Source organism: Phyllostomus discolor, chromosome 4 (genome assembly GCF_004126475.2).
Source record: "Phyllostomus discolor isolate MPI-MPIP mPhyDis1 chromosome 4, mPhyDis1.pri.v3, whole genome shotgun sequence".
Lineage (NCBI taxonomy): Eukaryota > Metazoa > Chordata > Mammalia > Chiroptera > Phyllostomidae > Phyllostomus > Phyllostomus discolor.
Window position 1 is genome coordinate 21,909,730 of NC_040906.2, and position 26,413 is coordinate 21,936,142.

General features: G+C 39.1%; 1 protein-coding gene across 8 annotated transcripts in view; it reads right to left on the reverse strand.

The window, feature by feature from the left end:
• The window catches only part of MAP2 (microtubule associated protein 2), a 258,015-nt gene that overhangs the window by 172,784 nt on the left and 58,818 nt on the right, over positions 1 to 26,413 (reverse strand). For all 8 annotated transcript variants that reach the window (XM_036022921.1, XM_036022918.1, XM_028508541.2 and 5 more), the window contains exon 2: positions 18,841 to 18,890. The gene's annotated coding sequence lies outside the window, so the exon portion shown is untranslated. The remainder of the gene's footprint in view (positions 1 to 18,840; positions 18,891 to 26,413) is intronic.

The window sequence follows — 26,413 nt, forward strand, 5'->3', positions numbered from 1 at the left end:
CTTTTGCTCAAAGTATGTACTGCTTCCCTCTGGATCACTTTTTTCATGTTGCTAATATCCTTTAGAAACTGATGAATCTGCTTGCCTCCTACTTATTTCAAAAGGAAATGTACTTTTAGAACAATTACAAAGGGATTGTCGGGGGCCCTTTGCCATTATAAAATTGGATACACTAATAAATAACATTCCTGAGTATCAGACTCATATTTTTCTCTTGATGACCTATTTTAATAGACTTAACAGTAATGCCCATGATTTTCACAGGAGATGCATGATGTTTCTCCCTCACTCCAGGCAATGTCCCTCATCCCAGGGGCTCATTTACCACCCCTTTATAGAGCACTCATGCAATTGCTAGAAAGTTGACTTATTTGGTTTAGACAACTGACTACAAGTCGGTTTGGATAGAATGCTCTGTTAATTAAATTTAGTCTTGATAACAAGTCTCTCCAGACTTGTTTATTTTCCTTCAAAATGCAATGTCCTTGTTGCTCCAGCATTGCAGGCAATGAGACTTCAGTCTTCTCTCCATCCTGGACACCTGCTGCTGCTTCATCCACACCCCCACCTTCCTGGCTGTGATGCCCCATTCTGAAGCACAAACAGCACTTCCTTATTCTTAGTTCAGACATACAGATTCTTTAGGGACCATAATTAATTAGTCTTCCCTAGAAAGGGAGGCTGGAAATGTGATTCTGCTTTGAAAAATGATTTGTTTAAATGACTGAGGAGAACTATGTACATGTATTGTAGGTCCTATGATAACACGGGTTCAGCCACCTTGCCAGTTCCTTTTGGGAGGCGGAGGCCTCATCCCGGTGTTCTTTCAGCCAGAGAGAAAGGGCTGGGGGCTGGAAGCCAAGCCTACAAAGAACTGAACTGCCGCCGTGTTAACCAGATTATAATCAAATGAAGAGTGACATGTGGTGTCAGAAATATCTTTCCATAAGGGATAGAACTGGTCTGAATAAAAAAAAATGCAATAATGTCTCATTATTTTACAAATTAAAACAGATTTAGTACATAAAAATTTTTAAGTGGGCAATTATTTCTCTCTTTTTCTAAAACAGAATTTCCAGGGGGAGAATTTTTATATACATAACAGTTCTTGTTCTAAAGTGCTTTATTTTTTAGGCTTAGACCCAATTAGTTATTTTGACTACTTTCCCTGAAGAACTATGGGTCACCTCCAGCAGAACGGAGTTGAATTTACATGTGCCACGGAAGCGGGGAGACGGGGGGGAGGGTGGAGGATGGAGGAGGCAGGCACATAAAAAGAGATCGGGAAATAGAGTCGAGTATTCCAGAATCTTGACTTTGACTATTTTCTGAAATAAATAAATAAATAAATAAATAAATAGATGGCTCCTACACCGCAAAATTCTGCAAGGGCACATAATTTCACAGAGTCTGTCTACCATCCCACAGTTTAGTAATTACATCTTAAACCCCTGTATTAACCTAGATAGAAAATTTAGTATAATGAGCCCCTGAAGAAATGAATCTGGAGAAATTACAGGGTTTATGAAAAGTTAAAAACAAAGTCATGAATGAAATCTGTGTCCTATCGGTGATTCTCAGATGTTAGCACCAAAATTGTTTACAGGGTTTGAGAAACGGTTGTTGGGCTGCACCCACGTTTCTGATTCAGTAGGTCTGGGCAGGGCCCGGACATTTACAACTCTAATGAGCTCCCAGGTGATGCTGATGCAGCTGGCCTTGGGAATACACTGTGAGAACCATTGTCCCACAACGAGGAAGACCGTAAGGAAATCAAAGAGGGAGTTCAACCTTCATCTCTAGGAGGGCATGGCGGGCCACAGATGGTGTCACACTAAGCATGTGAGAAAGATCTAGCAGAGGTGGTTCCTTATTCGAGTAGGTAACTTCATTGTAGTAAAGAAAGTTGCTATTAAGGATCAGAATTGTGGGGAGCAGAGAGAAAGAGAAGAGTGGCAGAGTGTATGTGTGTGATGGGGAAAGACCAAGGACCGGTGAACATTAGTGAAGGCATAAAGACAGCAGTACATTCACTCACTCAACAAATAGTCAGTTAGCATCTGCTATACGCCAAAAACTGGACTGGAGGTTAGTGACTCAACGGTGATCAAACAGAAAATGTTCCTGCTCTCATGAGCATGCTAGTTAGGGGACATAAACAATAAATAATCACACACGTAAATATAAAATGCATCAGACACATCTATAAATGCTAGGGAGAAAAAAGAAAACGGGCAGGGTCGGGTGGAGTTTAGTGTTCATTTTTCGCACAGGGTAATGTGGGAAGGGTGCCTACCAGATATCAGACATAAGAGCTGCCACAAGAAATTGAGACAGTTCCAACCTGTAACTTTAGTAATTATTTACCCCCAGATGCCCGGATTAGTATAAAGAACTCCAGATAGTGAGGGTGTAGAATTCGCGAGAGCCCTCCTGCCTAGAGGCCCAATGCATTCACAGGTTCACAGATCTAGTTCAAGCAGGTCTGGGTGAGAAGAGGAAGTTTTGCTGGCTTTACGGTCAGTCAGCTTTACAGATTCCAAAGGACGACCCACACATAGACGTGCTGGGGAGGGTCAGGCTTAGGAAACAGTTTTGCATGTTCCACATTTGAGGTCCGAAATGAAGTCTTTCCAACACACGATGACCAAGATCAGAAAACCGGAATAGGAATACTCTGATTTGGTTAGAGTTCTTACTGTAGCGACACTTCCTTCTTTCACTTTCAGGGTGGCAGAGAATAGGACTCAGGTGAGCCGTTTCTGAAAGCACCTAGCACAGACAGTTCCATTAGAAGGTAAACTCTAGAACTCCTAGTATCTTCTCGGCTATTCTTCAACATACAGTATAGAGACGGAAAAAGAGAAGAATTTGCTCCCAGGGAAAGTCTTTGCCTTTTTTAAGTTATAAATGCTTACATTCCGAACTGCAAATGTTCATGCATCCCATCCAAATAACTACAGAATGCTCTAAACACACACACGAAAACAACCAGGAAAAAAAAAAACTGAAAAATGTCTCCAACACCCACTCCTGTACTTCTCTTATGTATTCATATGTGGACATTCATTTGCATATTTTTAAATTGCATTTTCCTCCACTTTCAGAATTGTCTGGCACTCACACAGTAAAATATGCTATTTGTCTTTGTATGTTATTATTATTTAATCTCTTAGTTTTCTGCATTCTCATGAAGTCACTTCCTAGACTCTAAGTTTTCTCTCTTAAAACACAGCTGCATCAAGCTGACTGCTACACTCGAAAACACAGGTCTCAAGAAAAAGTGGTTGGGCATTCCCAATCCACTGATGGCTGGAAAGACTTTTTACATTATCAGATTGTTTTAAAAAGTTCATGATATGCTTAATTATGTAGACATATATTTTCTGCACTGCATTTTAAGCTTTGAAAACATCAAAATCATGACATGACATGAGAAAAGTTCCATTTCGACAAAATGAAAAACACAAAAATTCTTCAACCCAGAAAAAAAAATGTAATGGAGAATATAAATACAAAAATAGAATTGGCTGGAAACCAGCAACCACAAGAAAAGAAATGCTGCAGGAAATGGAACTAATCAGTTACTATAGTGAAGATTTTTTTCCCAGACTTTCTTCAGGAGGAAAAAAAATGAAATTTATCTAGAAACTAAGAGTTTGAACAAAATGACATTTGTAGTCTTGAATTATGCAGAATTTCATGTGAATGTTTGGTTTTTGAAAAGAGAATAGAGAAGTTAATGGAATTTCCAAAATTAATCGAGATTCTTCTGGTAGCTTAGTGAAACTTAAGTTATAAGGATTGAAGTTTTTTTTCCTAAACATTTTATTTCTTTATTTTTAGAGAGAGGGGAAGGGAGGGAGAAAGAGAGGGAGAGAAACATCAATGTGTGGTTGCCTCTTACTTGCCCCCAACTGGGGAGCTGGCCTGCAACCTAGGCCTGTGCCCTGACTGGGAATCAAACCGGCATCTGTTTGGTTAGCAGGTCAGCACTCAATCCATGAAGTTTTGAAGTGTGAGATCTGTATAATTACGCCATTGATACCCTTACCAGAGGCATACTTGTCTCTGTCTCTCACCCAAGTCACTCCAAGGGTCAGTCCATCCAGGAAAGAACTTGCTTTGATAGAACGAACTCCTTCAGCTCAGCAAGTCATTGCCTACAGATTAGCTTTCGATGAATTAATAGTCATCCACACACTGGCAGATTTTATAGTATTAAAGTTGCTCCTTTGTGTTGCTCTCTCATCATAACATATTCATGTCATTTGGTTATTTTAGTATCAAATATACCAATTGTTCTTTGGCTGTCTTGTGCTTAAGAAATGCCACTTTAAATAAGAATATGGAAAACTGACCCCTGTGTTTTTAAAAATAGACTTAGCAATAATCATCTTTTATTTGCTAGGGGTTTTTGGAAAACAAGTGTCATCAAACTTGCCAAATATTCTGAGATTCTAAGTTATAAAAAATTAGTAGCTAATTTACTTGGAAGTCATTAAAAGCTTGACAACCTCTGGGCAGATTGAGGGCTGTAAAGAATGGAAAATAATCTTTATATAATTCCCAATAGGATATTTTAATTTAGTGGACAGTGGCAAGAAAAATGGCACCCAGAAACTCAGACCCCATCCTGACACCCAGAACTGACACAATCATAGCATTTAAAAACGAAAATACACATTCATTAGAAACCATAGGACTGGCCACTACTTAATTTACATATAAGAAAACCTTTGTTGAAAGGTTCCAACTCTTTGTTTCCAGAGTTGAAAATCTTTATTCAAGGTCACACATCTGCTTAGTAGAAGAGGCAAGAATTGAACCCAGGTCTCTGGGTCCCAAGGAACATTGATGGTCAGTAATTATCACGGGGCAAGAAGAGTTCCAGTCAGTAACAGAACACCACAATGGGCAATGAATTGGGGGAAAAAATGATATGGAACTTGTTCACACCCTTGTTTTAACCCACAAAAGCTTATTCGCATTTAAATTAGTGAAGGTCCTAAGACTTTTAAAACCACCATTTCACAGTATTCACGCATGAGACATAAGGATTCAGAGGAGGACAGCCGGTAAAAAAATGTTTTTGCAACCAGGTATTTTGTGAACTGTTTCTTTCCCCCAGTCTCCTTGTGTTTCACAAACACAAGAATGAATGCGGATGAATGTGTGCTCTATACGAGACTCTGCTAAGTATATTATATATGTTACCTCATTTACGACCTTTGATTACTACTGTATCAATTTTTATCTCACTTTTTGAGGCCACCAACATAGCAACTGTCATAGCTTGCAAGTGCTGGAACCAGAGTCTACATTTGTATCCAACAAATTAAATTGTTTAATGTTTGACGGTTATCCCCGACCCTGCCTACCTCCTCACCATTTTCTAGTAAAATATATATTTATTCTACAAAATTAGACTAAAGAGCTGCTTCTGCTTATGAAAAAGATCATATTCCTAAAATCAGATAGAAATAAGCCTTAACATTGATTCTAAGTAGAAATAAATTAGGAATAGGACTTTCAAAATGAAAACCTTTATGTCTCAAGCATCTAAAATGCCCTCAAGGTTGCCATGCCAACCTCTCCAGGATACGAATATAAGCCGTGAAACGACATTTACTCACACCACATTATGGAGGCTTTTGATAACGTTAAGCTGTTTCCCTGTATTTTTTTTTTTTTTAAACAAGCGCCACTGAATTCCAAATGTTCGGCGAATGAGAGGAGGACACTAAGACAAGTCTTTGGGGAAGGCAGCCGCGCTGCGTCTGTTTTCCTAATTACGAGACGCCTTCAAAGACAGATTTGAAGGGGACTTTTCATTTCCGTTAACTTTCCTTTTATGTGCACCCATAGTTAGTCATGGCTCTTCAAAATAGAGGTTTATAAAAGTTATGCTTAAAATATAAACACCACGAAGTGCTTAACACTGAATCTGTAAAAGGCGAATCTGGGAATCTAGGGCACTTCCATCCTTGGTTCAGACCATCTGGCAAAAGGAAACGGAATAATGAAAAGCCAAATAGAGCTAAACAGGTCTGTGGCTGCTTCTCATGCAGTTTGAAGAGGTTTCTTCTTATTTACCAGGTTCCTGCAGGGCACATACGTAGCAGTACGTCAGACGGCTGTAATGATAGGGCTCCGGTGGGGACGAACAAGAGACAGCTGCAGGTCAGGAGAGGCAGGAAGGGAGGCCCAGCTTGCAGGTTCAGCCTGCAACAGGCAGAAGGCCCAGGCAGATGGTGGCCCAGGCAGAGTGGTTAGGAGGGGATGCTCAGGACAGCAACAAAGAGGGGCACACAGGGCACTGGGGATGATCAAAACAGCAACCCAGCACCAGCGACAGGAGTGACAGGGAGGGTAAGCAACTCTTAATGAGCACAAAAATTCTATCAGGAAGGATGCAAGGTTCCAGAAAGACAGTGATAAGAAGGCATATATGGTCTCTGCCTTCAAGGAACTTAGCACCTAATTCATAAGGAAAACGAATGCTGATTTAGGAATGCACATGAAATGAACTGCCATGGTAGACCAGAGGTAGGTAGTTACGGGAGCGGGAGCGCAGAGCTGAGACATGTGGCCCAATGGAGGGAAGGCCCCCCTGAGAAACTGCTGTCTGAGCAGGCATCCAACAGGGGAAAAAAAAAAAAAAAACAGAGAAGGAGAGGGGAGGGGGCAAGATATGAGGCTAAAGAACTATTTGCTGATACTAACTAATTTAAGGTGAATGCAAATATTGATATTTAATTTGTGCCTTACCAGGCTTTACGTAAGCATGCACTATGTCATATCTGAAGCCAGATTCAGGCAACCAGAGACAAACAGGAAGAGACAAGTGTAAATTCCTGAGAGTCATGACCACCCATTTCATCACCCACCACAGTGGCTGTGTTGAGTTGGTGTCTCTAGTTTGCTGGTCTGTGTTTCCCGTCCATAAAATGTAAAATGTTAGAATGGACACCTTTATTTCTGAAGAAGGGGCATCAACTAAACTTTCCCTAAATGAGGAATATTTAAGATTTGACCAAAGGTAAATAGGCCAAAAAAAAAAAAACCCTTTAAAAAAGTCCTTAATGAGTCTAATAACAATTTCCTAGACTGAGGTGTTAGGCCACGCCCCTCTCATTGGAAGGGACCTATAACTGCAAGCCTCTTCACCTACAATAATTTTGAAACTTATTTTATATATTGATTTGAGCCCTTAATCAGTGACTCCAAATCTTAAAGTATTGATGCTATTCATAGCATTTTCAAGTTATTTGGGAAAGTATTTGTCATAAACATTTCTTGAAACATCATATAAGACAGGGCAATATTCTTCTCAATCTGAGATTGAAGATTCATCAGCCTATTTCAATGACACGAGTTAGCACCCTGCATCCTGCTCACTTCTTGCAGCTCACTTCCGTTCCTCTGCCCTCACAGTTCAAAACGCTCTTTTGTAACAAATGCCATCATTTTTGCTCTGGCCACGTTTATGATGCTCCTCACATCTGCTTTGATTCAGAAGTGCCTTTCTGCTCTGATTAGCTCTTCGAGTCTATGCTATTCTCTATTCTTGATATGTTCTCTCATCTCACAGATGAGATCCAATTGGTTCTCATCTGAACCAATGGTGAAATAAATGGAGCCCCATCATTTCGATCAAAACTGCTAAGAATGGGGCTGAGATGAGCAGTGTGGTTGCTGTAGCATGGGGAGTAGCTTACACAGGGTTTCGTTACTTCTCTAAAACTAAGCAAAAAAAAATATATACGTATTTGACTTATATTTATAAAGATAATATTTTCTGAACAAAAACCCTAAACATATGAACTTTCAAAATATTTTTGTGTGTGATTGACGATTTTACTGATGTGAAATCTTATATGGCTGAACTGAACTACACTAACAAATAATCTAACATTTGTTGAAAAAATAATATCATGGGGGCTCTGGTACTCATGAAAACAATAACTAGAGAATAAAGAAAAAACAAAAACTATTGAATTTAGCATGTGAAGCTTCTTTAAAATATGGCATAGAATGGAACAAGTGAACCTTAAATTCTTGATCTCAAAATTCCAGTTCCCAGAATTATGAGGTCAGGTGGGCCATGAATGTGTTCCTAACGTTATCTTTGCGAGGCAGAGTGCCAGATGACAGAGTTTAATACATCACAGCCTCTTCACTGTTCTGTCTCTGAAAAGTCAGAATGACAGACAGAATCAATCATTACGGGGAAAGCAGGGTTTTTTTTTTTACAGATTAACATGTTTGTAAGAAAGAAGGCAAAGCATTAAAACAGACAGGTGAAGTGGGAAGAAAACAATACGATGCGATCAGACACCCCTTGTTCCTAAAGAATAAGTTGTGTCCTTTCCTAGCAAAGAAAATGGGTCGGGGGGGGCAGAGAGAAGGACTGGGCAGGTGCTGCTACAAAACGGCTTTTAAAAGCCATCAGCAGATGCCTTTTGGAAGTGTCAATAGATGAGGACAAACCGCTTGACAAACTCCACACTGTAGTTCGGTATGGCAAGTAAGTGTGGTGTGAAGTTCATGTATGCACTTCAAGGCTTGTTTGAGTTGCCACCTAAGGAAGAGGAAGCTAGACTAGGTCATGCCTGTCATGTCCCCTCTAACACACTTGTGGGCACACTGCAGTGCTCACAAAAACATTTGTTTAATTAATAAATAATGTATTGGGTGTCATTTTACACAGAATGGAAATAAGCTTAGCTTGCCTCAACACCGAAATTGGGAATTATTAAGAAGCTCTAAACTTGACTTTGGAGGCAGGCTGGCATAATTAGGGATTTTCAAAAGAAGACACAATGCTATTATCTTCAATCATTAATCAATGTTAATTTAATCAGACAGTATTGACAAGATACTGTCATATAGCCCAACATGCAATTTGGCATGAGCAGAGTTTTGTTTAACGGTTACTGCATGGTATGAGGCAGGTTAACAATTAATCTAATAATATTCATGAAATTTGGAACTGTGAGTCCTGTATAGACTGAAAAGTATAAGCAATGGGGAATGAGATAAAATCTACCCTATGAAACTATAAGCTCTTGAGAAATGAATGGCCTATGAAAGGGAAAATAATTTGCCTTGTTATAGGATGTCTCTGAAGGCCTCATGTAGTCAGAAGAGTTTTCCCCTAAGTACCCAGCCTTATAATTAGAAGTTAGGCCTTCACCTCCTAATTAATAAAGCAAAACAAAACAAAGTAATATGAAGGAACACTTCTGCTGGAAAGACTGAGCCCTTGTGACATTCTTTTCCCTCTGCACAGAGAACTAAAATTAGTGCAGGTGAAGGCTGCTGCTCCATTATTAGTCATTATTAGAACTGTCTCCACATCCTTCTTTAGAATGCTAACTTTATACACACACACACACACACACACACAAATGTTAATTTTAAACTGCTCCTACTAAATTCTACAGGGAAATTTTAAGGGAAAAAACCTGTGTGGGGAATAGAATGCTTTTATTAGAACATACGGGTTTTAGGTCTGTATATGTACGGTGGGGAAGCAGAAACTTTTCTCTACCCTTATACGTTTTACTGGCAGGTCTAATAATCAAGTTACCATGAGACAGAGTTACCACGCAAAAATAACCATATTCAATTACAAATGTACGTATGGGAACCCCACAACTGGGAGAGAGTCAGAGATCCCACATACAGGAAAGGTTTTGAGACAGAAAGGGAAAATGAGATATAGATGGCATTCTGTGCTAAGGATGAGAAAAAAGAAAAGGATAAGGATAAGGATAAGGACAAGGATAAGGATGGCCCTGGGGGCTTCAAAGAAGAGGAAGGAAGGTCATTTGCAGGAAGAGTAAGAAAAGCAGATGTTCAGTAATTAGAAGCCTGCCCTATCCTGTAGATAGACCGTAACAAGTTATTTCTGGTGATAACTTTTATTATAGGCAAGGCCCCTAATTTAAATTCTTTAAGGCAGAGGTAAAAATTTCTCGTGAGCCCCCATCATTTTGGGGAGGCCTGTTCTCAACCCCTTTACGCACGTATCAAGAAATGATTCATTGGCTGTCTTATAGGGAAGCTTGGCTTTAGCAATCTCCTACTTGTCATCAGCAGATGCTCACTCTGGGTACGACCTAAGCAATGACTCCCAGCAAGCTCATAATTAGAGTAATTAGGGTCATGTGACCTCCAGCTTGACTTGCTTTGAAAAGTAGAGCAGATGGCCAAACATTAGCATCTGAATGAGCACCTAGGTCCTTCAGTTGAGGAGTTTACTTAAAGGCACTGGAAAGCTGAGAATGTCCAATCTGACACCACTGAAAAAAGTAATTTTCAATGTTGTATTTATATAGTTCATTCTGCTCTCTGCAAAAGCTCACCTTCGGTTACAAAAGCCAAATCCAAGCAGTAATACACTGCTAATTTAACCAGCAACCCGGTGGCTATGAATGTGTGGGAGGAGGGATAATTTTTTAAAGCCCTTTTTTTGTTTCTTTTAGAATAGACAGTGGTATATTTGGAGACCTGAAACCATATAGTGACTACTTTTCTTACAAAGCAATGATATTCATTATAAAGGCAAATAACTACAGATTGAAAATAAGAGGCTTAATTTTTCCCTTTGAAAATAAGGTTACAAACTTTGCCCCTCTCCTTTTTCCTTTAGTATTTCTTTCACTGCCCTTTCCAAATGTGCGTAAATTTTTCTAATGGTTCATTTTAAGCCTGAGGCTACTCTCACACTCCAGAATATTCCCTCAGGGGCCTAGAGCCTTCTTTTTCAAATGCAAACATAGGGGGAGCTAGCTCTCTATCTCCCGTGGCTGCTGGAGAAGTAAGAGTCAAACTTCTTGGGTTCCTTGCTCCAAGCCATAAGACAACTTCTTGTCATAAGATGAAAGACAGGTTTGCCTCTCCTCCAGAGAAAGGCAATTAGCTTAGGTCATCCCAATTGCCAGGCAAATTTAGTCTTCGTGAGGACTAGTCATTTATCTTGACAGCACGTTTGTATCAGGGTGTATCTGCTTGGCTGTATAAAAGGGTAAATTGCTTTTGGTCTTTGCAACCTCTTAGGGGGATGGCTTACGGTAAGCATCCCATTCTATTTAATGCTCATCCAATAACATAAGTATTTTCTTTCTCTGCTACCTTTGTGGAGAGTATTTCTGGGTTTGGAGTTTTTGTTTCTAATTATATTTCCCCAACAATTTCAATCCCAATTAACCTTTTTTCTTCTTAGTGGATCCCTTTGAGATAATATAAGAAATCACTTAAATGGTGAAAATTCCAAACATCCCATGTGAAGTTTAATAAAGAGATGTGGTACTTATTAATACCAAAATAAAATAAATTTCATACCAAAATAAAATAAATTCAGATAGCATGAATGTCAGTGGGAACATTTAGTTCCACATGTCAAGATATTGATGTTTTTTTCTTTTCACAAAACCTAACACAAAAAACAAAATTTGATAGAAGCTCTCAAAACAGACACCCACGTGAATTTCTCTCTACGAAGCTGTCCTTTGTGCGCAAGAAGAGCATGAAAAATGTTGTGATGCATTGGATTTTTGCTCACAGTTTAAAAAAATGGACACACATGAAAGTAGCTCAGCAAATATTTGTGGAAAGAAGACTATGGAAGACTGAGACAGGAGAAGACAGGGAAGGGGCAGAATCCAGGTTCAAACCTGCCCCGCACCTCGTTTCAGCTTCCCTGCCTTCCCAGTCCTCAGTCCCTTCCCTGTGCCTTGGCCTCCACGGGCCCCTTTCAAGAAATCCACCTCTAAACCCTGCCAAAATTCCTGTTTTTATATAAGGTGCTTGTAAACAGCAGTGAATGATAACTTCTCTGGCTCTCTCTAGAAACTCTGTCTATATTTACTATTTGATTATATCACCACATATTAGTTACTGTTTATATGCATCCGTTTCCCCTTTCCTCAACTTGACTTCAAGCTTGGAGAACAAACAAACCATTCTTAATACTTCTGAAGAAGCCACAGAACCTAGCACTCAAATGAACTATTAAGTGCCTGCTCAGTACTTGATTTACTAGTAGCTGCTCTGTTCCATGGCAGCTGCCGCTTCTGGAGTAGGCTTTCTTCATAGATACAACGACTTCAATATGAGGGTACAGATTTAGCACCCATGATTTACAAATGCACTCCTTTATAAATTCCTGTTGAACTATGATATTGAATAAAACCACCTGAATCCCAAAAGTCTAGACTAGGCCAAAAAGGGTTATCATCTGGGCTGTTTTACTTTTTATTTTTCCTTTCTTTTGAAAAATTTTCCAAATTTTTTTCTTTGGCTATCAGGCATTTATCTGTGACTAGAGTTTTTTTTTAACAATTTTTTCTCTGCCTTGGGCACACTTTTTCCTCATTCCCATCTCTCACCGCCTTCCCACCCTGTGTGAAGTGGGGGACTCCCGTGTGGGGCCACCTTCCCTAAGGACTCCTGAGTCCAACAGAATGATACACTGTTGACTAAGCAAGTAGACACCATTTATGGCAGTGTCAAATGCTGAACTAATGAAGTATCAAGATGATAGTAAGTATAAGTATATCTTTTCTGGGATAAATGATGAACTAGTAAAAATATCTCTGAGCAAACCATGAAGTAGAAGTGAAGACACTCTGTTTAATCCAAAGACAAACCATTTACCTGAGAAAACTTTCTGAAAGCAAAACCAAATCAAGTCACATTGCAAACAATTTTTATGTCTCCCATTGGCATTTTTCATACATTATGGTGACAAAACACATTATATTTCTGAAAGTTTTCTGTACCTTGTTCACCAATGAATAATTGACTTTTGCATCTTCTTTACATATATGTAATCAATAAGAGCTTCTGCGTTTTCTAAATATGAAGTTAAAACAACTTTTGCCAATAGGTCTCATCCTCCTTACTAAAACTGCCCACATGTAGGATAATTAGAAAATTTAATAAATATTTATTCAGTCCCTACAGTGTAAAAGGAACACAGCAATTCCAGGTATAATGGGGGAGGTGGGATGATGATTGATAGAAGAAAATAAAAACTAGGTAAATTCTCTCGGACATTTATATTTATAGCTCATGCACAATTACTGAAGTATCATAAGATATTTTAAGGTAATTTAAGTAGTTATTAACATACAATACAAAGTTTTTATGTTGTGCATACTTGTATGAAACAAAAGAAAAGGTGGTTGACTGATTGATTGCATACTATCTATATAATAGACTAGCCTGAATATATAATTTCTCTTGGGTCATTAATTCTACCCAGCCTTACATGGCTGTTTGTATATGCTTCCCACCTTCTACTACTAGTAAAATATTTACATCTTTACTTCCAAGTAGTAAACAGGTAGGAAACCCCAAGGTAAAACTAAGTACAAAGGTACTTCCCTGTGATGTGATTGCCCAGGGTCTGTGTTAGGTCTCTGAGTCCTTAAGAGATAATGAAGAGTCCAAGTGAAGTTTGAAAGTGTTTGCATCTATAAAGTTGCCTATAAAATTAAACATCCTGCTCACTGACCCATTTTTCCATATATCCAAACTTATTTAACATTTTTTAAAAATTTTAAAAAAACAAACCTGGAAAAAACCATGGCTAGAGGAGGAAATATTTGTAACTTTACTTTCCCAAATGGTTTCAGAAATGAAGCCCTCAGTTCCGCCATAGAGACATCTATATGTTTTCTATCTCTGTTGTTCAATTTATTCTCCTTTATAGGGTTGACATTTCTTATAGCTGGCTAAGACCCCTTAAATGGCAATGTAGTTGTTTTTTAAAAAGTGGGCTAGTTTATTCTTGGACCTTAGTCTTGAACCTCGAGAGCCAGCTACTCTGGCAAGGCACTGATATATGGCAATAGATTTAAGGACAAAAGCGAAAAAGTAATTTCCACTCTATAGGTCAAACATCTTTAAGCAAAAGCAATCAAGTTCATACTTATTGATCACTCTGAAGATTAATACTTATAAATGAAGCTATCACAGAATGGTATATACCCATATATTATAAGCAAGTAATTACATTTGGGTGACTGTGTTTTTTACTTATTTTTATCCCAAAAAGACTTTTCTATAGCTTTAAGAACTATTACATTTCACGGAAGAATAGTCTGTTGTAACAATTGTGTCTGGTTCAGTAACTACGTTTCTTTAGTTATAAAATGAGAATGATAGTTTTTAAGTTCCAAATATCAATTTATATTTTAAAATTAGTCAGTGTACTTGCTCTATTTTGGAACTATAAACTTTATTAGAGAGAGAGGAGGGTAGATATATAAACACAGATATAGATGCATGTATAACAGATTAAGTGTTGTTAGTCAGCCCTTCACTAATCAGATTTAAAATGGTGGAAAAGTAAGGTAAACACAGCAAAGACTCTAGAGTCACATAAGCTGAGGGTCACAAGACACTGAATAATATGGAATGAAGCCAAATTCACTTTGGTTTGTTATGACAAGTGGTTTTTCAACTAACATTTTTATTATTGCTAAACAACTGAAAGGAATTAGTTCACAAAAGGAAATGATTTTACCTCCTTTAACAGGAATGGCCTGTCAAGGACGCCCCAAAGACAAGACTTGGTATGGTTCGCTGGCAAAGCTATCCAACATCAGCATGCACATCTATGTATCTAACATGCATGTAATTAGGCATGTATCTATGCATATATGTATCTGACATATATGTAATCATGTGTTACTCCTTTCTCTGTTAAGCAACTGGTGATTTTCTATCTTTAGGTGAGTAACTGATGAAACTTCACCTAGAGAAGCTGAGAAACAAGAAAGCATATCTGCTTTTAATAATACAAAGTTCTCTCTTTGCAATAAGTAGGCTATAAAAGAAATAAAGGATTTCTAAATGAATGGACTTCTTACATAGAATCAAATGCATTTAAGTTTTTATATCCTCTAAACTGCCCTAATGAGATACAGGCCCCAAAGAAAGCCATGGTGTTCCTCAATGATGTAAACTGTCTATAGAAAGATCCTCTGTGCTCTTCCTTGGAATGGCAATCTTTCCGGTGAATTCAGGAAAAGAATTAAATCAGCTGGTCAGTGAACTAAATCCACAGGATTAATTTCATAAGCACAGAGTTTGCATGGAAATCATGTCCGAGCAGTTAGTTGTCTTTTGTAGCCACTTGATACTACAAACATTTAGTTAATAAAAAAAGAATCAGCTGTAATATTTTTTCTCGCATGGAAAAAACAGATCCATTATTTGTTATTTAAGAGATTTCTGCTGGGCTGTGTTGTACTATTTGTCCTCTGTGGCACGGCATCAATGAGCCAATTTCCCCAGTAGGTCAAGACTCTCAAAATAAAGAGCAATTCTGAACACATGCATTCCTGAGGGATTCCACTGGGCCGGATGAGAAGACTGAGAAGTAATCATGAGTTTGCCACTTGCCTCCCTCCCCCACCTTCTGCCTCCCCCCAACATCTCCCATTCCAACCTACGGTGTGATCGAATTTTGTTATTGTGATGTCTGTAATGGGAAAAGACAAGTTTTTATAAAAAGGAGAAAATAAGTATTTATGATGATTCAGATTTCAGAAAGCTGCATAAGAGACAGCAAATCTTCCTGGGACTAACTGGTCTTTCCAGTTTGAAATGTGATTCTAGCAGCTTTGTATCTCTCCTTAAAGTGGTAAACAAATAATTCGGCATTCTACAAGTCCTTCCAGAATCTCAAAGTCACTTTGTCACACAGCAATCCAATAATTACAATTGTAGATATGCTTCCATCCATTAGTATATGACTATTACATTATGCTAAATGTAGAAATAAAGTAGATTAACAAAACAATCACTATTCTTATACTTTTATATTTTAAATCCTCCAATTACACCTAATGATTATTATTACTGCTTCAAATGTCTTTTGCGTGATTTGTTCATCCTTTTTTGCTCAACTTTGCCCATCACCAGGGGAGAGAATACAGTGGTTAATAATTGTTATAACATACATACACTTACATATACAGGTCTGTCCAGAAAAAAGTCCAACCATTGCTAATGTAAAGAGAACAGTTTGTGTGATATCAGTGTAACCTGTCAGCCAAGGAGGATGGACTGGAATGCACATGCATGAACAAGGACAACTTCACTGTACTAGTCAGTGGGGGCAGTAGACACTGTAGAGTGAGCATGTGTACTATGTGGCTGTCACATTCAAAATGACTGAGCGAATAGAGCAATGAATTACATCAAATTTTGCATTAAGCTTGAACATTCTTCTGCAAAAACTACTTTGATGATTCAGAAGGCCACAGCTATGGGTAACTGGTAATTAGCAGCTGCATCACAACAACGTGCCTGCTCATGCATCGCATCTGAGGCAGAATTTTTTGGTGAAACATCAAATCATCCAGGTGACTCAGCCCCGATACAGCTCAGATTTGGTGCCATATGACTTCTGGCTTTCCCCAAAACTAAAATCACCTTTGAAGGGGAAGAGATTTCAGACCATCGATGAGATTCAGGAAAATATGATGGGGCAGCTGATGGTGATTGGGAGAACTGTGTGAGGTCCCAAGGTGCCTACTCTGAAGCAGACTGAGGTGTCGTTGTTCTATGTACAGTGTGTCCTATATCTTGTATCTTCTTCAGTGAATGTCTCTAGTTTTCATATCACATGGATGGACACTTTCTGGACAGACCTTGTATACATATATATTTAGTTTGCAGATATGTAGTAAAATTGTCCATTGTTGTTGTTAATCTTTATTATCCACACAATAAGTATTTCCCAGGTGTCCACTTCCAGGCCCTAACAGGAGGAACAAGGGTGAAGACCCCAGTTGCTAGGAGCTGCTAGGGGAGATAAGACATACCCAGTAATAACTGTAACATAAAAAAGTGTGAACAGATGCTTGAGAGATGTGTGAAGCAACATGAAGCGAGTTAGAAGGAAAACAGAAGTTCTCCCTGAGGTGGTACTGGAGGTCGACTATATAGTCGGCCAAAGACTTGTTTGTTTTGATTCTGGAAAGCTTAAAACCCAGAAGCTGACTAGTAAGACATAAGGGTATCTTCTCTCCCTGCTCCTGATTATATAATAGTATTAGCACTTTTTTTTTTATTAAAAATGGAAGTCTGCTTCATTGTGCAATGTCCTGCTTAGTTTGTTAACAGTATCTTTCTTTAATAAAGATATAATATCACTCAGCAGAGTATAGAGAAATTACTTAAATTATGGTCACATTCCCACAAAAGAAACACTCCATAAGGAAGATGGGTACCTCTACTCATCAGACACAAAAAAATGTTTTTGGTATCACTTTTACAGCCATTTTTTTTACTTAACAAAATCCTTTTTTTCTTTTTATAGGTTTCTTTTTAGTTCTTTTCTTTCTTAAAAGTGGCCAAAATGAAATGAGAGTTCAAGTTGCCATGTAGACCATACCAACAATAAAGCAAAAATGAAAAAAGACGACAAAATACAATTTACTTTTCATTCAAAGGCAATATTAATGATCCAGACTTAACTCTGTGCATCAAAAATGTTTCTGACTCAAAGATTTATACTTTGCCAAAGATGTCATTCTATTTGTAACTTCTGCTTAACAGATGAGTAGGGGCTGGCTGGGAAAAAGAGTAGCAAAAAATTCAAGAAGTCTTACAAAAGTTCCATGCCTAAATGCGTGCACGTTTACACATAATACATTGAGGAAGGAATATAAAGGGAAGCCATGATAAGTGTCTTCAATAAATTCAACACCAAACCATATGAATACAAAATAGAACTGGTTACAAACGGAGACTTTTAACTATCACTTGTCCAAACATTTTGCTCTTTTCCTTATTAAGTTGTTATCAATAGGCATGATTCCAACGTGTTATATGTGCTACAACCCATACAGATTTCAAGGACAGCAAAACGCAGTTTGTGTACAAAACAGAGAAACAGTAGTGCATGTGTGCACATGTGTGTGTGTTCTACCTTCAGTAGAGGAGCAAGGGCACAACCGAGGCCACGGAAGGTGCACATGTACTGAGCGACTCGCATGTGCTAGGCACGGATGAATACAAGCACACAAGAAGAGCCAATGTTTTCCTTTATGTGAAACTATTCACCAAAAGCATATACAAAACTATTAGCAATGCCTGGCACTGTGCTCATTTAGGAGCAACAAAAGTCCTCCTTTCAGTCAGGGCTCATTTTCTTTTAAAATCTGAATATACATTCCAGCGCAGAGAGTGAAAGGAGAGATGGAATCTGAAGGTCACTGGCGTGAGTGCCCTCTCGGCTCTGTTGCTACACAAACTCAGTTAAGCTGGTTTAGGGACTCCCACAAAACCAATTAACAGGAGAATAGGACAAAAGGAATGACATCTTAAAACCCTGCTAATGAATTGAAATTTGCAATTAATAAACAATTTTTCAACTCTACCATCCTCAGGAAATGTGACTACCAAATTGTGGATTTTCAAAGTGTTTTAGCACCAATTAAAAAAGTTGGCCATTCTTTAAAATGTGACCTAGCCTTACTAAGAAGTCATTCTTTTGATATGTGTGGTTATTAAATAAGTGAATTTGAATTGTATCTTTTCATTTAATCGAAATTCAGCTAGTAAGACCAGTAAAATAAACAATCAATAACCAATGAGACTGCAGTACTACCAAAAAAAGAAAAACAAAAGAAAAAAACCCAGCTCAGGAAAACATGTTAGTAACCCAAGTATGAAATGTATCCAGTTCTCACTAACTTCAGCTTTCAACCTCACTCTGCAAAACCACTCTGACCCAGCTGTCCAAAGGCCCTCCATGCCTCTATTTTATTTCAGTTTATTATTCATAATCAATATAAACACATCACCAACCTTAATTCCAGCCAGCAGTCACAGGATACCTTGGATCAGATCAATAAAGTCTGAAAAGATAAACAGAAAAACATCCCATAAAATAAATCAGTTGAATGATTTAGTTTTTTATTCTCCTCAGGAGGAAGATAAGGTTACTTGGTCCCTTGTACCATAAAATGTACTGGCTGACAACATTAATCTACAGCAAGGAGGTGTTATGTAGTTACAGAACTTTACACTTAAAATCATTTTCTAGATTTCACTTAAAGACAGACCTATATTAGAAGACCAAGTTAGACCCTATTTGTATCATCAGCAGTTTTTATTTATTTAAAGTAGAACAATCATCATGCTTACATATTCTAAAATGTCAACCAAACTTTGTTTAAAAATAAATTCTGTACTTAGTGTACTAATATTTCTCTTGAAAGATGTTTCATGGAAAATAACAAAGCTGATGTATTTGGATCCTTAATCTAAGTTAACATCCATAAACAGTCTGTAGATTTTTAGTTCAGAATCTGTTCAAAGGCAAGGAAAAAACCACCAAAGACGACTTCAAAGGCAACCTACCCAACATCCCACCACTTCTTCAGCCCTGAGCTTGACCACTCAGTCAGCGGAGAGGCACAGCGCAAATGGAAGTAACGACGGCAGTAAGCCCAGGGCAAAAGCAAACCTGGAACCGCTGTGCCAAAGGTCTGCCTACCTTTCGGACAGTAGGTGTTGGGAACCTCCCTGCCTGGTATCAGAAGCTATAACCCCCGCCTAGGCTAAGGCTAAGGGAACGCCCTTGGAACTGTAAGCCAGCAAGGAGACAAAAGCTTATCTCCCTGGCAGGAGTGCTGCTTCTGCTGCTTCACTCATAACTGAACCCCAAAGCTTGGTCGGTTAGCCAAAGACGGGTAAGATTCCCGAGGGGGAGAACGATCTAAGACAGGCACGATCACGTGCGAGGCCCCCAAAAGAAGGACTTTGGGGGCTACAGCAAAAGGGGGTGATGGACTCTCACTCCTCGGCTTTGACATAGCCTGAGTTCTCATAGTCTGGGAGAAAATCTCCTTATCTCTTGGTTGCCTTAGTTCCCCAGCTCCACCTAAACCTGAAACAATGACAGGGTGGTGTAGCTCTGTGCTGAAAAGGGCGGATTCCCCAGGTGATCAGGCCTAAGAAAGAATATGTAAATTACTGTGAAACCTTCTTTGTTTAGAATGCTCTCAGTTGAATGAGAGGGGTCCAAGGAGGAAGTTAGTTTGTTCTTTAAAAGTCTTACAGCTCTTTAACCCTGACTCAAAATAGACACGCAGAGTTCCTTGTTATCTATTGTTCCTTACTTCCTTGTGTTGAGGAATGTGCTTTACCTGAACTATTATGCAAAACGAGCCCAATAAAAGCAGGTTTGGATGGTACGCTCGCCACTAGAAGTGGGGTGGCCATTCTATCCCTACTTCTCCACAGAAACTAGTCTGTCTCTATGCATGTTTTTTCTCAAGTGTTTTTTGACGAGCCATCGGCAGCGTTCCATGATCACTGCTGGCCGGTGACCCACACATCCGTTAGGAGAGAAAATAACTTTAACGTGACGTGGAATGAGATTCTTGACTTGCTGTAGGGCGCATCTCTGGCTAAATCTCCAACTTAAAACACTTCAGTTAGCTGCTAGAAATGTGTTTGTGAATTAAGCAGTTGGAAGTTAGAATATGTTCCACATGACATTACTAGAAATGGTTCATTATTAGACTCCTGGATTAAGTCCAAAAGCTAAATTAAGGTAAATTAATGATTACCTATAAAGGTAATCATTTAATGAATAGTCTAAAATAATATTCATATATTCCAATAAGACGATAGGTTATTAGCACAACTGTATAATCATTTTACTATGTACATGTATATCAAATCATGTCATATGCCTTCAATATATACAGTTTTTATTAAAATATAAATGGAGTACTAGTAAAAAACAAATGATTAGAAATGAAATTCTTGATTTTTTTTTAAACTTCTTTTTTTAAAGATTTTATTTATTTATTTTTAGGGAGGGAGGGAGAGAGAGAGAGAGAGAGACACACACACACACACACACATTAATGTGCGGTTGCTGGGGGTTATGGCCTGCAACCCAGGAATGTACCCTGGCTGGGAATCGAACCTGGGACACTTTGGTTCCCAGCCTGTGCTCAATCCACTGAGCTACACCAGCCAGGGAAATTCTTGATTTTTAATCTTAAGGTAGATACTTAAGAAAAGTGAACTTAATCATAAAAGAATGAAATGACAAGTGGATAAAATTATAGAGATTAAAAAAGTATTTGGGGCCCTGGTTGGTGTTGCTCAGTGGATTGAGCGCAGGCTGGGAACCAAAGTGTCGCAGGTTCAATATCCAGTCAGGGAACGTGCCTGGGTTGCAGGCCGTGACCCCCAGCAACCACACATTGATGTTTCTCTCTCTCTCTCTATCTCCCTCCCTTCCCTCTCTAAAAATAAATAAATAAAATATTTTAAAAAGTAAATAAATAAAGGTTTTAAAAAAGTATTTGGGGACATTTTGGGGGACTTACAAGATTAATGGCATTAATATGTCTACTTCCACTTCCAGCAGCTGACTGTATTTTATTTTGATACAATTTTTTTGCAGGGGAGGGCTATAAAGCCAACAGTTCCCAAACTGTGTACCACAGTACACCAGGATGCCACAGTAAATTCACAGAACACTGAAATACTTTCAATATGTGAAAAACACAGCAATAGCCATCAGGCACCACACAGATTACCAGCTTGAAGCAGTTCACAGTTTCAATATTAGACCATGACACATTCCTTTCAATGATGCCACACTTTGCAAAATTGGCTTTTTAGTGGAGCTTATGATATGAAAGCAAACTCGGCATGAAAACCAATATGAAGTGAGAAATGAGGATGACAATATCCAATCTGACTCAGATCTGTGGGCTGGGCAGCACCCAACAGGCCACACAAGCCATTACTACGGAATTATGGGATTCTAAATATAAAATGAAAGGATTTTCTTTAGATTTGCAGGTATTATTTTTTTCAAAAGGTTACTTGTTGTTAAGGCATAAATACTTATGACACCAATGAAATGAAACTCTGAAGTCCTTCTTCTGGCAGAGGGTACCGTGAAAAAAATTACCGAGTTACAAGAATGCCATCAACTAAAAAATTGGGGACAGTCTCTATTAAGCACAGTTATTTGTTTTATTTTACTTTAAACCTCATTTTTACTTGACAAATTTAAAGAAAAGGAAACGCAGGAGAGATTATTTTTAAAGAACCAGTGAAAGAGAAGATAAAGGAGAAAGAAAAATATTTTCCTAAAGAAGAGAAAACACATTGGGAGAGTGGGAAGGGCAGTGGTTTATCACACCAAGTGACTGTGTGTGTGCTGACACATGCATGTACACCTGTGTGTGCAAGTGCACTTCTGTGTGTGCAAGAGGGCGTTAAAAGACCACACATGAACTCTAGGGGACAAAAGACAAGAAAGAAGCAGTGGGCACACTGCATGTATGTATTGTGGGGGTTGAAAAATGATTTCCCATCTATCCTTCTAAATTCTTCTCACTGCACTGGTAACTAAATTGCCATGAGACAGATTAACAGGAAAAAATGACCAAATGTGTTATGTGTGTACATACAGGGGCTTCCTAAGGATACGGGGCCCAAGGACACACTGGGCACTTGAGGCTTCTATACCATTTTGGGCTAAGGAGAATAGGAGTGTGGGACTTCAAAAGGGGAGAGTTGGCAATTCACAGGCAGAGGATAAAAGCAATCACAGTGAAAAACAAATTCTCGCTGGACCACCCAGAACAATGAGGGGAGTCTAACAAACAGACTTTGCTTGCTTTATCCCTGTCTGCCACACTTAGTTTACACTATAACGTAATAGCTTCCTTACTTTAAGCAGGTAAAAGGGAGGGTCAAAGGTTATTTCTGAGTTTTTTGTTTCTTAAAAATAACCAGCTTAAAATAATCAATATTGTATAAAGCATGTTTTGGGGTGGCAAATTTTGCTTCCCCTCAGTACCTGTTCCCCACGCTCTCATTATGCTTGATCAGTCCCTAAGAGGCAGTACCCTCATTGCCTGGAGCACAGGGAAGACAGCACAGAATGCATGTTTGTTTGGGGGGCAGTTATACATCTCAGAAGACCGTGTGACTGCAGCTACTTCTTGTTCAGAGTTTTGGGGCCTCACCTAGACCGATGTCCTGATATCTTTAATATTCTTTTAAAGAGATTGGGTTTTCTCTTCTCTACATGCACTTTCAATATAGACATTCACAGTACAAATAAATGCACTTTCAATACAGACATTCACAGTACAAATGAAATGATTACTAGTGGAGTTTCTCAAAAGTCAGACTTCACGTTCCATAACGTGACCGGGGAAACATTCCAACTTGCCCCCACCACTACCCCCAACCTAGCCCTACTTCCAAAAGTTCTGGGGTTTTTTTTTCCAATTCAACGTTTAAGTCAAATGCAAACTTTATTGGAAATATCGATGCTGTTTTCGATATACAAACCTTGTGTTTTGACCCATAGGCCCAGCAAGGGAAGAGCATCGGAGAGCTCACGGAAGAGCCTCGATAAGTATTTGTCACATAAATGAAGGTGCTTAGTGTTGCACTTCTCTGGTGCTTGGTCAAATTTAAAGAAATAGTGGAAAATTCCCCTTTGGTCAGAATTAAGGGGGGGAAAGAGTCCCATCCTTGCTTCACCTGACTTATATCAAAAATATTTCACGGAAACCAAGTTCTGAGGGAGAAGAGGTAATGGTTTTTGACCTGGTGGACTCAAGCTCTCTTGCGGTTTTTGTTTGTGTGCTTTTCACATGGTAAAGGGGAGTGCTTCCATTTGCAGCACCAGGAGCAGCTGCTTGGTAAACAACTCTCTGGATGCCCCTGCCCCAACCCCCTGCACCCAACCCAGTTATTGAGCAAATAGGCACAGAATAGTGAAGATTTATGTAGCCCTGAGGCTCAGTCCTCAGTGCGAACAGCTGCCATTTCAAACACACAGGTCAAGGCTTTTTGTGTAGTGTCTTGCTAAACAACGTCCTCAGCATAAGTCAAATGAAATTCTTATCAATAGGATTCAGCATCTGCTCCCGGGCAGCTTAACTTATCAGCATTTTAAAAGCACCTCTTGGCCATTCACAGTCTCTTTATGCGCACACACAAGGAATGGTCAGAAAACAATCTTGAGAGTTAATTGCTAAACCCTTTTTCTTTCTCTTTTTCCAGTGAGACATGATCTCATACCTACTACGTATTATAAATCATATTGTGAAGGTCAGATGAAATTATAAACCCTATAACAAGCTTATGTACACCTAGTTACACCTGACAAGAAATAAAAATTGAAAATATCAGACATATTTCAGCTATTAGATTATCAAGGTCAACTGTCGATTGAAAAGCCACCTTTCACACTCCCTGTGCTTCTCCCTTCTTAAAGTGACATGTGAGTCTCAATTTGCAGAAACTGTATCATGTGAGTAACAGAAAAGTTATGGCATCAGTTTCAATTTACAGATACAGATGTAGGGAATACTGCAGCTGTGAAACAAGTTAAAAATCAATTTTATTTTTTAAAATAAACTTGTGTTTTTGTCTATAATCTTTATATTTTTAAAATACATAGAAGTTGTCTCTTTAATAGCATTGTTTAATATGTCAGGGATCCAAAGTTCTTTGTCCTCAAAGAGCTTACTTAGAATCTAGTGGGACAGAGGTGGTTATGAACAGACATGACACAAAGCACTAAACGCCTGCTGTCACGAAGCAATACCAGTAAAAAGCTCCCAGAGATCAAAGAAGAAAAAAATGAAATCCTATTATATAGATAAGGATTCACAGAAGGTGCATTTGAGCTGGACCTTGAAAGAGGCAAAGGATTTTTGATTGGTGGGTGTGGATGGAATGGGAAGGAGACCAACTCAGACAATGAACTCAGCAGAAACAAAGTAACAAAAGAAGCAAAGCCCAGGGGATGTTTGGAAAAACTCCTGCAGCCCTACCTGGCTAGAGTAACAGACAAGAGGAGTAACTTGGTGAAAGGCGAGGCTGAGTCTCTGTAAGGAGCAATGAACTTGAATGACAAGTGAAGGAGGTTATGTCATTAAATACGTTTAATTTTGTGCACTACCATGAACCACTGAAGGTTTTATATTTAACAATTGTGTAATTAGGACATTTAATCGGCAACACTGTGTAGACTGGATCAGAGCTGAGAAGAGATTAAAGCAGAAGAGACCTTCTCCTTCAGAAGTCCGTGGGAGAGCTGGGGTCGGTACAAAGAAGGAAGAATGCTCTGACTACCGTGTGGGCCAGTGTCTTGGTCCATCCCGGCTGCCATAACTGGATACCAGAGACTGGGTGACTTAAACAATAGACATGTATTTTGTCACAGTTCTGGAGGCTGAAAGTCTGAGATCAGGGTGCCAGCTTGACCTGGTTCTAGGAAGAGCCCTCTCCTCCTGGCTTCTGGCTTGTAGACATTCTTGCTGTGTCCTCACATGGTCCTGTCAAACTGGGATCCCAAACTGGTGACCTCATTTAATATTAACTACCTCCTAAAAGCCTATCACTAAGTACAATCACACTTGGCTTAGGGCTTCAACGCAGCTCAGTCCACAGCAGCGCATAACCTGTGGGACTCGGGTTTGGGTGGTTATGAAAGGCACAGGACTGAGAAAAGGTGCCGAGAGAATTCTGAGGGTTTGAGATCACCTCCCAGGAAGAAGGTGTCATTCTTAAAGACAGGAACGGCTGAAGGAAGATCAGCCTTCAGGTTGCTGAGCAACAGTAGATGGTGACAGGCTCTTTTTTAGCTTTTTGTTTTTTGGTATAGTAAATTTCCGTTTCCTACGGGACACTAAGGGGAAGGCATTCATCAGGCAATGAACCTATTCATGAAGCATACGACTTCATGTGATATGCAAAAGAGTGAAATCTTACTTAGTTAAAACAAAATAAAAAGGAATGAAAATGGGGCTGATATAATTGGGCTAAAATATATCAAGACAGAACCAGAAATGTTATGTATATGTTCCCAATCATAGAACTAGGTTGAGTAGCCAGCCCACATTGTTAAATATTCACATTTTGCCCTCACAAGTAGCTATAACATTAATGGAGCACTGGCCGTGTGGAAGCCCATGTTGTTCTTAATGAGTGCCACATTCTGCCTGCCCAGACTGAGGGCTGCTCTGGGTCCGTGATCCGGCACTTCCACGCTTGCATCTCCAGCACTTAATGTGGATGTGGCGCAAAGTCAGGGATACATAAATGTGCAATGAGTCACCCCCGGAAAAAGAGGCTGAGTCATGGACACTCCAGCTCATTTCACCTCTACACTTTGCATTATTCATATGAAACAACATCATAGGAAGCTAGGCACTGGGTATGCCTCTTAAGAGAATGTTCTGTACTCTGACACATTCACATTAGCTGCTCCAGCAATGGTTAGAAATAGAGATTAAGGCCAAGAGGACCAGTCCCATGCGGGGAAATTATCTCTAATTTACCCATCTATGTCACAACACAGGAAAAAAGAGCAAGT